General features: G+C 46.2%; 1 pseudogene; it reads left to right on the forward strand.

The window, feature by feature from the left end:
• Positions 1-9490, forward strand: part of LOC135536845 (bromodomain-containing protein 4-like) — a 41874-nt pseudogene extending 32384 nt beyond the window's left edge.
• The last annotated feature ends 4130 nt before the right edge of the window (positions 9491-13620 follow it).

Raw genomic sequence — 13620 nt, forward strand, 5'->3', positions numbered from 1 at the left:
AGCTGGGGGTTACTAATATACAATAAGGTGTATCATGGACTACATGGTAGATGGGAGGATACATATTGACAGTAACATAGACTACATGGTAGATGGGAGGATACATATTGACAGTAACATAGACTACATGGTAGATGGGAGGATACATATTGACAGTATCATGGACTACATGGTAGATGGGAGGATACATATTGACAGTATCCGTTCAATATCATGGACTACATGGTAGATGGGAGGATACATATTGACAGTAACATAGACTACATGGTAGATGGGAGGATACATATTGACAGTATCCGTTCAGTATCATGGACTACATGGTGGATGGGAGGATACATATTGACAGTATCATGGACTACATGGTAGATGGGAGGATACATATTGACAGTATCATGGACTACATGGTAGATGGGAGGATACATATTGACAGTATCATGGACTACATGGTAGATGGGAGGATACATATTGACAGTATCATGGACTACATGGTAGATGGGAGGATACATATTGACAGTATCAGTTCAGTATCATGGACTACATGGTAGATGGGAGGATACATATTGACAGTATCATGGACTACATGGTAGATGGGAGGATACATATTGACAGTATCATGGACTACATGGTAGATGGGAGGATACATATTGACAGTATCATGGACTACATGGTAGATGGGAGGATACATATTGACAGTATCATGGGCTACATGGTAGATGGGAGGATACATATTGACAGTAGCATGGACTACATGGTGGATGGGAGGATACATATTGACAGTATCATGGACTACATGGTAGATGGGAGGATACATATTGACAGTATCATGGACTACATGGTAGATGGGAGGATACATATTGACAGTATCATGGACTACATGGTAGATGGGAGGATACATATTGACGGTATCAGTTCAGTATCATGGACTACATGGTAGATGGGAGGATACATATTGACAGTATCATGGACTACATGGTAGATGGGAGGATACATATTGACAGTAGCATGGACTACATGGTAGATGGGAGGATACATAATGACAGTATCATGGACTACATGCTAGATGGGAGGATACATATTGACAGTATCATGGGCTACATGGTAGATGGGAGGATACATAATGACAGTATCATGGACTACATGCTAGATGGGAGGATACATATTGACAGTATCATGGGCTACATGGTAGATGGGAGGGTACATATTGACGGTAGCATGGACTACATGGTAGATGGGAGGATACATATTGACAGTACATGGACTACATGGTAGATGGGAGGATACATATTGACAGTATCATGGACTACATGGTAGATGGGAGGATACATATTGACAGTATCATGGACTACATGGTAGATGGGAGGCATATTGACAGTATCATGGACTACATGGTAGATGGGAGGATACATATTGACATATTAAATTAGTAAAATATATAATCAAGCGTACATGTAGGTACAAAGTTGTGTGTGTGTGTGTGTGTAAGCCTGTGTTTCCCAACTCCAGTCCTCAACAACCCCCAACAGTACACGTTTCTATTGTAACCCTGGACAAGCACACCTGATTTAACTTCTCATTTAATCACCAGGCCCTCAATGAGTTGAATCCGGTGAGTTTGTCTGGGGCAACAACGACCATGTGTGCTGTTGGGGGTACAGGTGTAAGGAAACAGACACTGCTTCAATCTTGACAATAGGCAATCTTTTACTCCCAATTAAAGTAGTGGAAGACCAGTACACACGCAGCTCTCTCGATCAGCCCAGTCCTTCTAGAATGCTCCACAGATAAGACGGCCATCAAACCATTGTTGTCTCGGCCCCAATCACCGTTGGAGTGTGGGACCCTGAGATGGGCCGTTACAGCATCATTGTTCTGTAAGTCAAGGTTACTGACCCATCTCCGGCAGTCCCTGTGAATAATGTGCGCCCCGTTTTGCTTCGACTGGTTTGTTTATTATTCTGTAAATCAAGACGTATGGTCTAAACTGGTTTTGAGATGACCATTTGTGTGGTGGCTGTGAAATTTGCTTCTCCAAACCAGTTTAGGTCAACTTGAACATTATTGTCCTGATTTTACAGAACGATGGCAAACGCCTCTCTCATCCTTACAGCGATGACTTTTCTTCTCTGTGGTGGTTTTACTCATCATCAGAGAAATGCTCCCTGCAGACCAGTAGTAGATTCAACGTGCGAAGTCTGTAGACGGGAGTGTTTATGCGTCTGTACAGAACAACTAGCCAACGCCTCATTAGATATCAGTCACAGGAAGTCTGTAGACGGGAGTGTTTATGCGTCTGTACAGAACAACTAGCCAACGCTGTAGATATCAGTCACAGGAAGTCTGTAGACGGGAGTGTTTATGCGTCTGTACAGAACAACTAGCCAACGCCTCATTAGATATCAGTCCTCCACAGGAAGTCTGTAGACGGGAGTGTTTATGCGTCTGTACAGAACAACTAGCCAACGCTCATTAGATATCAGTCCTCCACAGGAAGTCTGTAGACGGGAGTGTTTATGCGTCTGTACAGAACAACTAGCCAACGCCTCATTAGATATCAGTCCTGACAGGAAGTCTGTAGATGGGAGTGTTTATGCGTCTGTACAGAACAACTAGCCAACGCCTCATTAGATATCAGTCCTCCACAGGAAGTCTGTAGACGGGAGTGTTTATGCGTCTGTACAGAACAACTAGCCATCGCCTCATTAGATATCAGTCCTCCACAGGAAGTCTGTAGACGGGAGTGTTTATGCGTCCGTACAGAACAACTAGCCAACGCCTCATTAGATATCAGTCCTCCACAGGAAGTCTGTAGACGGGAGTGTTTATGCGTCTGTACAGAACAACTAGCCAACGCCTCATTAGATATCAGTCCTCCACAGGAAGTCTGTAGACGGGAGTGTTTATGCGTCTGTACAGAACAACTAGCCAACGCCTCATTAGATATCAGTCCTCCACAGGAAGTCTGTAGACGGGAGTGTTTATGCGTCTGTACAGAACAACTAGCCAACGCCTCATTAGATATCAGTCCTCCACAGGAAGTCTGTAGACGGGAGTGTTTATGCGTCTGTACAGAACAACTAGCCAACGCCTCATTAGATATCAGTCCTCCACAGGAAGTCTGTAGACGGGGAGTGTTTATGCGTCTGTACAGAACAACTAGCCAACGCCTCATTAGATATCAGTCCTCCACAGGAAGTCTGTAGACGGGGGAGTGTTTATGCGTCTGTACAGAACAACTAGCCAACGCCTCATTAGATATCAGTCCTCCACAGGAAGTCTGTAGACGGGAGTGTTTATGCGTCTGTACAGAACAACTAGCCAACGCCTCATTAGATATCAGTCCTCCACAGGAAGTCTGTAGACGGGAGTGTTTAAGCGTCTGTACAGAACAACTAGCCAACGCCTCATTAGATATCAGTCCTCCACAGGAAGTCTGTAGATGGGAGTGTTTATGCGTCTGTACAGAACAACTAGCCAACGCCTCATTAGATATCAGTCCTCCACAGGAAGTCTGTAGACGGGAGTGTTTATGCGTCTGTACAGAACAACTAGCCAACGCCTCATTAGATATCAGTCCTGACAGGAAGTCTGTAGACGGGAGTGTTTATGCGTCTGTACAGAACAACTAGCCAACGCCTCATTAGATATCAGTCCTCCACAGGAAGTCTGTAGACGGGAGTGTTTATGCGTCTGTACAGAACAACTAGCCAACGCCTCATTAGATATCAGTCCTCCACAGGAAGTCTGTAGACGGGAGTGTTTATGCGTCTGTACAGAACAACTAGCCAACGCCTCATTAGATATCAGTCCTCCACAGGAAGTCTGTAGACGTGGAGTGTTTATGCGTCTGTACAGAACAACTAGCCAACGCCTCATTAGATATCAGTCCTCCACAGGAAGTCTGTAGACGGAGTGTTTAAGCGTCTGTACAGAACAACTAGCCAACGCCTCATTAGATATCAGTCCTCCACAGGAAGTCTGTAGATGGGAGTGTTTATGCGTCTGTACAGAACAACTAGCCAACGCCTTATTAGATATCAGTCCTCCACAGGAAGTCTGTAGACGGGAGTGTTTATGCGTCTGTACAGAACAACTAGCCAACGCCTCATTAGATATCAGTCCTGCACTGGAAGTCAGTAGATGGGAGTGTTTATGCGTCTGTACAGAACAACCAGCCAAAGCCTCATTAGATATCAGTCCTCCACAGGAAGTCTGTAGACGGGAGTGTTTATGCGTCTGTACAGAACAACTATCCAAAGCCTCATTAGATATCAGTCACAGGAAGTCTGTAGACGGGAGTGTTTATGCGTCTGTACAGAACAACTATCCAAAGCCTCATTAGATATCAGTCACAGGAAGTCTGTAGACGGGAGTGTTTATGCGTCTGTACAGAACAACTAGCCAACGCCTCATTAGATATCAGTCCTCCACAGGAAGTCTGTAGACGGGAGTGTTTATGCGTCTGTACAGAACAACTAGCCAACGCCTCATTAGATATCAGTCCTCCACAGGAAGTCTGTAGACGGAGTGTTTATGCGTCTGTACAGAACAACTAGCCAACGCCTCATTAGATATCAGTCCTCCACAGGAAGTCTGTAGACGGGAGTGCTTATGCGTCTGTACAGAACAACTAGCCAACGCCTCATTAGATATCAGTCCTCCACAGGAAGTCTGTAGACGGGAGTGTTTATGCGTCTGTACAGAACAACTAGCCAACGCCTCATTAGATATCAGTCCTCCACAGGAAGTCTGTAGACGGGAGTGTTTATGCGTCTGTACAGAACAACTAGCCAACGCCTCATTAGATATCAGTCCTCCACAGGAAGTCTGTAGACGGGAGTGTTTATGCGTCCGTACAGAACAACTAGCCAACGCCTCATTAGATATCAGTCCTCCACAGGAAGTCTGTAGACGGAGAGTGTTTATGCGTCTGTACAGAACAACTAGCCAACGCCTCATTAGATATCAGTCCTCCACAGGAAGTCTGTAGACGGGAGTGTTTATGCGTCTGTACAGAACAACTAGCCAACGCCTCATTAGATATCAGTCCTGACAGGAAGTCTGTAGACGGGAGTGTTTATGCGTCTGTACAGAACAACTAGCCAACGCCATTAGATATCAGTCCTCCACAGGAAGTCTGTAGACGGGAGTGTTTATGCGTCTGTACAGAACAACTAGCCAACGCCTCATTAGATATCAGTCCTGACAGGAAGTCTGTAGACGGGAGTGTTTATGCGTCTGTACAGAACAACTAGCCAACGCCTCATTAGATATCAGTCCTCCACAGGAAGTCTGTAGACGGGAGTGTTTATGCGTCTGTACAGAACAACTAGCCAACGCCTCATTAGATATCAGTCCTCCACAGGAAGTCTGTAGACGGGAGTGTTTATGCGTCTGTACAGAACAACTAGCCAACGCCTCATTAGATATCAGTCCTACACAGGAAGTCTGTAGACGGGAGTGTTTATGCGTCCGTACAGAACAACTAGCCAACGCCTCATTAGATATCAGTCCTACACAGGAAGTCTGTAGACGGAGTGTTTATGCGTCTGTACAGAACAACTAGCCAACGCTCATTAGATATCAGTCCTGACAGGAAGTCTGTAGACGGAGTGTTTATGCGTCTGTACAGAACAACTAGCCAACGCCTCATTAGATATCAGTCCTCCACAGGAAGTCTGTAGACGGGAGTGTTTATGCGTCTGTACAGAACAACTAGCCAACGCCTCATTAGATATCAGTCCTACACAGGAAGTCAGTAGATGGGAGTGTTTATGCGTCTGTACAGAACAACTAGCCAACGCCTCATTAGATATCAGTCCTACACAGGGAAGTCAGTAGATGGGAGTGTTTATGCGTCTGTACAGAACAACTAGCCAACGCCTCATTAGATATCAGTCCTCCACAGGAAGTCTGTAGATGGGAGTGTTTATGCGTCTGTACAGAACAACTAGCCAACGCCTCATTAGATATCAGTCCTCCACAGGAAGTCTGTAGACGGGAGTGTTTATGCGTCTGTACAGAACAACTAGCCAACGCCTCATTAGATATCAGTCCTCCACAGGAAGTCTGTAGATGGGAGTGTTTATGCGTCTGTACAGAACAACTAGCTAACGCCTCGTTAGATATCAGTCACAGGAAGTCTGTAGACGGGAGTGTTTATGCTGTCTGTACAGAACAACTAGCCAACGCCTCAGTAGATATCAGTCCTCCACAGGAAGTCTGTAGACGGGAGTGTTTATGCGTCTGTACAGAACAACTAGCCAACGCCTCATTAGATATCAGTCCTCCACAGGAAGTCTGTAGACGGGAGTGTTTATGCGTCTGTACAGAACAACTAGCCATCGCCTCATTAGATATCAGTCCTCCACAGGAAGTCTGTAGACGGGAGTGTTTATGCGTCTGTACAGAACAACTAGCCAACGCCTCATTAGATATCAGTCACAGGAAGTCAGTGAAAAGTTATAGTATTATGTTTTTTTCTGTGTGTTGGGGGATTTTGTGAACCATCTTCAGCAATATTTAGCAAACCTAACAACTAAAATTACTTTGGTTGCGGTTTCCCTTCTCGTCTGTTTTCTGGTGAGTTACTGACATCGTAAGGAAAGCTATACCTTACCTATATCAGTAGCACCCCCCCCCCCCCAATTTAGCCTATATGCACACAGTAGGATTTGGGAACGAGAAGTACACCCATGCACGCCAATATGCACGTGCATAAAATTGTTTGAGTTTAACAAAATGTAATACAGAGTTGTGGCTGAAGTTGAGAATGACATCATCATCATGCATATATCTACAGCCCTGCATTACAATACTGAGAGCTTTGTCCTTTTATTAAAGGACATGTTTGGGTGTTTTTGGAGCCTTTGTTTGTGCTGTTTTGGACCCCATATACTCATCACAACGAGGACGAGGAAGTGATTTGCTCAGGTTTCTCAAAAACATGATTTGCTGGTTTGTGTAAGTTTCTCAAAGCACGTGGAATCACACAAAAGTGTCTGGGACCCTTCCTGTGAAATTCCACTTACATAAATAAAATAGATTTAAATAAAATGTACTTTTCCTGTAAGGCGTTATTGTTATTAAAATGATGGAGGTGAAATGTCTTTTAAAAAGTGGGTGTTAAATTTAAATGTCTGTCACACTCTCTTCCCCCCTCCCACTACACTCTCTTCCCCCTCCCACTACACTCTTTCCCCTCCCACTACACTCTTCCCCCTCCCACTACACTCTCTTCCCCTCCCACTACACTCTCTTCCCCTCCCACTACACTCTCTTCCCCCTCCCACTGCACTCTCTTCCCCCTCCCACTGCACTCTCTTCCCCTCCCACTACACTCTCTTCCCCTCCCACTACACTCTCTTCCCCCTCCCACTACACTCTCTTCCCCCTCCCACCTTCTCCCTCCCAGGAGGTGGAAGTTAAAGAACATGGGTTCTTGGGCCAGCTTGGCCCAGCGTTCTCAGTCCACCCCCACCTCCGCTGTCCGCTCCTCTAGCGACAGCTTCGAACAGTTCCGTCGTGCCGCCCGAGAGAAGGAGAGAGAGAAACAGCTAAAAGCACAGGCCGAGCAGGCCAGGAGAGAGCAGGAGAAACTACGGTAAGAGGGAGAGATGGAGGAAGGGAAAGGGAAGAGAGTGGAGGAGAGAGAGAAACAGCTAAAAGCACAGGCCGAGCAGGAGAAACTACGGTAAGAGGGAGGGATGGAGGAGGGAAAGGGAAGAGAGTGGAGGAGAGAGAGAACTGAAATCACAGGCCGAGCAGGAGAAACTACGGTAAGAGGGAGGGATGGAGGGAGGGAAAGGGAAGAGAGATAGTGGAGGAGAGAGAGAGAGAGAACTGAAATCACAGGCCGAGCAGGCCAGGAGAGAGCAGGAGAAACTATGGTAAGAGGGATGGAGGGAGGGAAAGGGAAGAGAGATAGTGGAGGAGAGAGAGAGAGAGAACTGAAATCACAGGCCGAGCAGGCCAGGAGAGAGCAGGAGAAACTATGGTAAAAAGGGAAGAGGGAGATGGAGGAGAGGGAGAAGACCTCTCTGCCGAGGTAGATACTATGGTGAGAAAAAGGGGAAGGATGGAAGCTCCTTCTTGCACCCCAGCTAAGCTCCTCCCCTCTGACACACGCTTCCTCTTCTCCAGTAGCCGTGACGACGAGGACTCTGTGGAACAGCAGGGGAGGGTGCGTGTCCAGGAATCTCGCCGTCGCCAGGAGCAACTTTCACCTCAAGCCCCACGCCCCTGCCTCAACCCCTCCCGCCGTCTCCCCACAGGCCCCTCCCACTGAACAGGCCACACCCCCACCCTCGGCCGCAGCACAGAACGCCATGGACCAGCAGAGGGAGCTGGCAAGACGCCGCGAGCAGGAGAGGAGGAGGAGAGAGGCGGTAATACTTTATAGCAGTTATACTACTTATAATACTAACATGATATACTAGTATAGTAGGAGACAGGAGGAGAGAGCGGTAATACTTTATAGTAGTTATACTACTATAATACTAACATAATATACTAGTATAGTAGGAGAGAGGCGGTAATACTTTATAGCAGTTATACTACTGTAATACTAACATGATATACTAGTATAGTAGGAGAGGGGTGGTAATACTTTATAGCAGTTATACTACTGTAATACTAACATAATATAGTAGTATAGTAGGAGAGGGTGGTAATACTTTACAGCAGTTATACTACTGTAATACTAACATGATATACTAGTATAGTAGGAGAGAGGAGGAGAGGGGCGGTAATACTTTATAGCAGTTATATTACTATAATACTAACATGATATACTAGTATAGTAGGAGAGAGGAGGAGAGGGGCGGTAATACTTTATAGCAGTTATACTACTGTAATACTAAAATGATATACTAGTATAGTAGGAGAGAGCGGTAATACTTTATAGCAGTTATACTACTGTAATACTAAAATGATATACTAGTATAGTAGGAGAGGGGCGGTAATACTTTATAGCAGTTATACTACTATAATACTAACATGATATACTAGTATAGTAGGAGAGGGGTGGTAATACTTTATAGCAGTTATACTACTATAATACTAACATGATATACTAGTATAGTATCATCCCCCTCTCTCCTCATCCCCCTCTCTCTCATCCCCCTCTCTCTCTCTCATCCCCTCTCTCTCTCTCTCTCTCATCCCCTCTCTCATCTCTCTCTCTCTCATCCCCCCTCCTCTCTCCTCATCCTCTCTCATCCCTCTCTCATCCCCTCTCTCTCATCCCCCTCTCTCTCATCCCCTCTCTCTCTCATCCCCTCTCTCATCCCCTCTCTCATCCCCTCTCTCTCTCATCCCCCTCTCTCTCATCCCCCTCTCTCTCTCATCCCCTCCTCCCTCATCCCCCTCATCATCTCCCTCTCTCTCTCATCCCCTCTCTCTCTCTCATCCCCTCTCTCTACAGATGGCGGACACCATTGACATCAACTTCCAGAGCGACCTGATGGCCATCTTTGAAGAGAACCTGTTCTGAGAGATTGAGAAAGGAGGAGAGGGAGACAAATGAACTCTACCTTATCCCACCGGGGATTTCACACACAACACCCCACCTCCCTCTCTGTGATTAGAGACCTCAGACCAGGATGTGAGCTCCAGAGACTTGACGGAGACTGAGGTAATAAGGTGGAGCCCCCCAGCGGTGGGGACCGGGAGTACAACTTCCACTTTTGCAATTTCAGATGCGTTTTGTGTCTAACTGCCCGTTTTATCGTCGATGATTGGTTGTTGCCGTGGGCAACGGTGAAACCGGATACCTATCGATAAACAGGGATATTTGAACTCCTCTTGTATTCTGAAACGAAACAGAGGGAGGAGGGGAGGACTGAGAACTATTACCTGAAAATAAAGAAGAGGGGAAATAAAGAGGGTTTAATGTAGAAAGAAGAAGAAGATGAAGATGATGATGAGCACCTTGTGTTCTTCTGACGTGAGAGAGGGAGGGAGGGAGGGAGGGGCGGGCGAACGAGAGACGGACAGACTTCTTTCTCTCTGATTCATTTCTCTCTTCATCTAGTATTTTTCTCACCCTGTTTTCTGATGTTGGCCTTTAAGCGGGGTGGGTGAGGGGTTGGGAGGAGGTTGGGGAGGGTTTAGGGAGGAGTTGGGGAGGGGTTAGAGAAGGGAGGGTTAGGGAAGAGGTTGGGGAGGGGTTAGGAGAGGTTGGGGAGGGGGTTAGGGAGGAGGTTGGGGAGGGGTTAGGGGAGGTTGGGGGAGGGGTTAGGGAGGAGGTTGGGGAGGAGGTTGGGGAGGGTTAGGGAAGAGGTTGGGGAGGGGTTAGGGAAAAGTTTGTGGAGGGGTTTGGGAAGAGGTTGAGGAGTGGTTAGGGAAGGGGTTGAGGAGGGTTAGGGAAGGGGTTGAGGAGGGGTTAGGGAAGGGAGGGGGGTTAGGGAAGAGGTTAGGGAAGGGAGGGGTTAGGGAAGAGGTTGGGGAGGGGTTAGGGGAAGAGGTTGGGGGAGTGGTTAGGGAAGAGGTTGGGGAGGGGTTAGGGAAGAGGTTGGGGAGGGGTTAGGGAAGAGGTTGGGGAGGGGTTAGGGAAGAGGTTGGGGAGGAGGTTGGGGAAGAGGTTGGGGAGGAGGTTGGGGAGGAGAAGTGGGAGCGGGCTGTGTGTGTTATCATGTTTGCGTCCCAAAAGGGCACCCTAATTCCCTTCATATAGTGCACTACTTATGTCCAGGGCCCATGGGGATCTGATCAAAGGTGGTGCACTATACAGGGAGTAGGGGGCCATTTGGGACGTATCCCCTGAGATGGGTTCAGTTGCTCTCCGGACAGCAGGATGAACCCCGGGGTCACACCCCAACACTATAAAGAGGCGCCCTTCCTTCCTTCCTTCCTTCTCCTTGTTCTCTTCCTTCCTTCCTTCCTTCTCCTTGTTCTCTGTGACATCACTGACTTGACACAAGTTGAAAGTGTAAAAGCTTGAACTCCATTTTTTTCAGTCATGTCTGATTCATTGATTATTTCAAGAAAGGAGGCAGAGAGGGAAGAAAGGAGGGAAAGCAGGATAAAGAGGAAGGATGAGTGAAGAAAGGAGGAAAGAGGAAAAGAGAGGATGGAAGAGAGAGAGGAGGGAGGGAGGGGTACATTTTAAAGGTGTTGGAATGTGGCTCTTGCCTTACAGCTCTGACCTGTAAATTAACACACGCCACAGATTATATATATATATATATAAATAGATGCATAAATATATATTATATACGATGAAAAGTCCCTAAAAATAATAGGATGATGTTGTTGGGAGGAGAGAATGACTTCTCTGCCTTCAGCTCAATTCCCTTTTTGGTTTTTTAGAGAAGTGACTGTAAGAAAAACAACTTTTTTATGATGCTATAAAAAATAGTTTGTCTTGTTCATAACCTCCTTTCTCTCATCCTGTTTTTCTCTGTATCAAGTTCAGATATTCAAGAGTCTAAAGGCCTCTGTTTTTATTTAAATATCAAATCATTTTTGGTGTAACAATTAGGTACGTTACTTGTGATTTGTTTTCAGTTGAAATTGCCCAAAATAAACAAAAAATAGATTCTTAGCTGAGAGCAATTTCTCAAGCAAGAATGTTGCTCGGACTGTCTGGGAGTGGTCTGGGTGGGGAGGAGACTGAAAAGCAGCTGTTAATGGCAGAGAGATTTGGAACTCTTTCTTATTGGTCGATCAACTAATTTAACGCATGGTGATGTCACCAGGCAGGCCAAAACTCCACCCAACCAAAACAGGCTGATTTCCTTTCAAACAGCTCCTACACTAAAAGGGTATTTTCATCATTTTCACAATGTAACAGTGTTATTCCAGCCTTATAGTGTGAAATAGACATATAAACACAGGAAGATCACTCTTTTGACGGCACTGGCCTGTAACTACTTACCTTTGTTCTACTGTTCTGTAGCTGCATCCACCTGCTACTATACTTCCTTTCTTTTCTTCTTCAGCTTCTTACTCGTTTTCTTTTTTATATTCATGTCCATCTGTCGATCTCTCTCTCTCCTGTCATCATCATCATCATCGTCCTCTACCATCCGTATCATAGCTTTTATTTACTTTTTATTCCCTTCCTGTTTTTTGGTTCCATTGTTCTGCTCTGTTTTTAGTTTCCGTGGTAACAGTCGGGGTTGTTGTCATGTGCCATAGCTCTGAGTGTTCTGGGTGCGCGGCCTGCTGTGTTGTCACGTCCAGATATACATCAAACCCCTGTATTCTTTTTTGGGATGTTTTTTAAATTTAATTTAGCCTTTCTTTTCATATTTGACGGTTGTTTGTTTTGTTTCTTGTCATTGTTTTTGTTTTGAATCACCGGTTGGTTTGTTGATGAGTGAGGTGTTAAGGTCGATGGATACATTCTGTTCTGATTATGGAATAAAACATCTTCTTCTTTTTTTTAAAGAAAAGTATTAAAATTATATAAAAATGACACGGTGTTGTTTGGTTGGCCGGAGTCACTGGGTAGGACATGCCTGGGTCGACACAAAGAATTGCCTTGCTAACATATTTTCTCGATACTTCGCATTCCCATTGGAGGAGAAGGTCTGAGGGGAGGTGACCTTGGACCTTCTCCTTCAATACAGTTGAGAAGGAGGTGAGGACATAGGATGTGAAGAATCGAGGAAATGTGACTTGAGAGAGAGCCCTATAATGAGGTTCAGTATAATGGGTATTTACCCTGCAGTTCTGGTCGTACCCAGCAGAGGCTGTGTGTTGTGTTAGAAGTCAAAGGTTATTTTGTCTATTCCCTTCATAGTGCACTACTTGAGTCCAGGGCCCATAGGGATCTGGTCGAAGCTAGTGCACTATATAGGAGTAGATTGCCATTTGGGACATATTCCAAATGGAAATGTGACTTAAGAGGTAGGAAACAACACCGCCACTTCACTGACTTTAACACTGGGGCCCTACAAGCGTGCTCAGCCCCTCCTGTCTCCCTGTCCACCCATGACTGCGTGGCCAAGCTCGCCTTCAACTCAATCATCAGGTTTGCAGATGACACAACAGTGGTGGGCCTGATTACCAACGATGACGAGGGTCTGCAGCGTGAGGGCCCTGGGTGTGTGCGGCCAGGAAAAGTATCTCTCACTCAACATCAACAAAACAAAGGAGCTGATCGTGGACTTCAGGAGACAGCAGAGGGAGCCCCTATCCACATCGACGGGACCACAGTGGAGAAGGTGAAAAGCCTTAAGTTCCTCTGAGTACACATCACTGACAAACTGAAATGGTCCACCCACACAGACAGTGTGGTGAAGAAGGCGCAACAGTGCCTCTTGAACCTCAGGAGGCTGATGGAATTTATCTCGGGCCCCTAAGACCCTCACAAACATTTTCCAATGCACAATTGAGAGCATCCTGTCGGGCTGTATCACCGCCTGGTATGGCAACTGCACCGCCCACAACCGCAGGACTCTCCACAGGGTGGTGCGGTCTGCCCAACTCATTACCGGGGCAAACTACCTGCCCTCCAGGACACCTACTGCACCCGATGTCACAGAAAGGCCATAAAGATCATCACCCCGCTATAATCCAGAAGGTGAGGTCAGTACAGGTGTATCAAAGCTGGGACCAAGAGACTGAAAAACAGCTTTTATCTCAAGGCCGTCAGACTGTTAAACAGCCGCCACT

The sequence above is a fragment of the Oncorhynchus masou genome, unplaced genomic scaffold (genome assembly GCF_036934945.1).
Source record: "Oncorhynchus masou masou isolate Uvic2021 unplaced genomic scaffold, UVic_Omas_1.1 unplaced_scaffold_671, whole genome shotgun sequence".
NCBI lineage: Eukaryota > Metazoa > Chordata > Actinopteri > Salmoniformes > Salmonidae > Oncorhynchus > Oncorhynchus masou.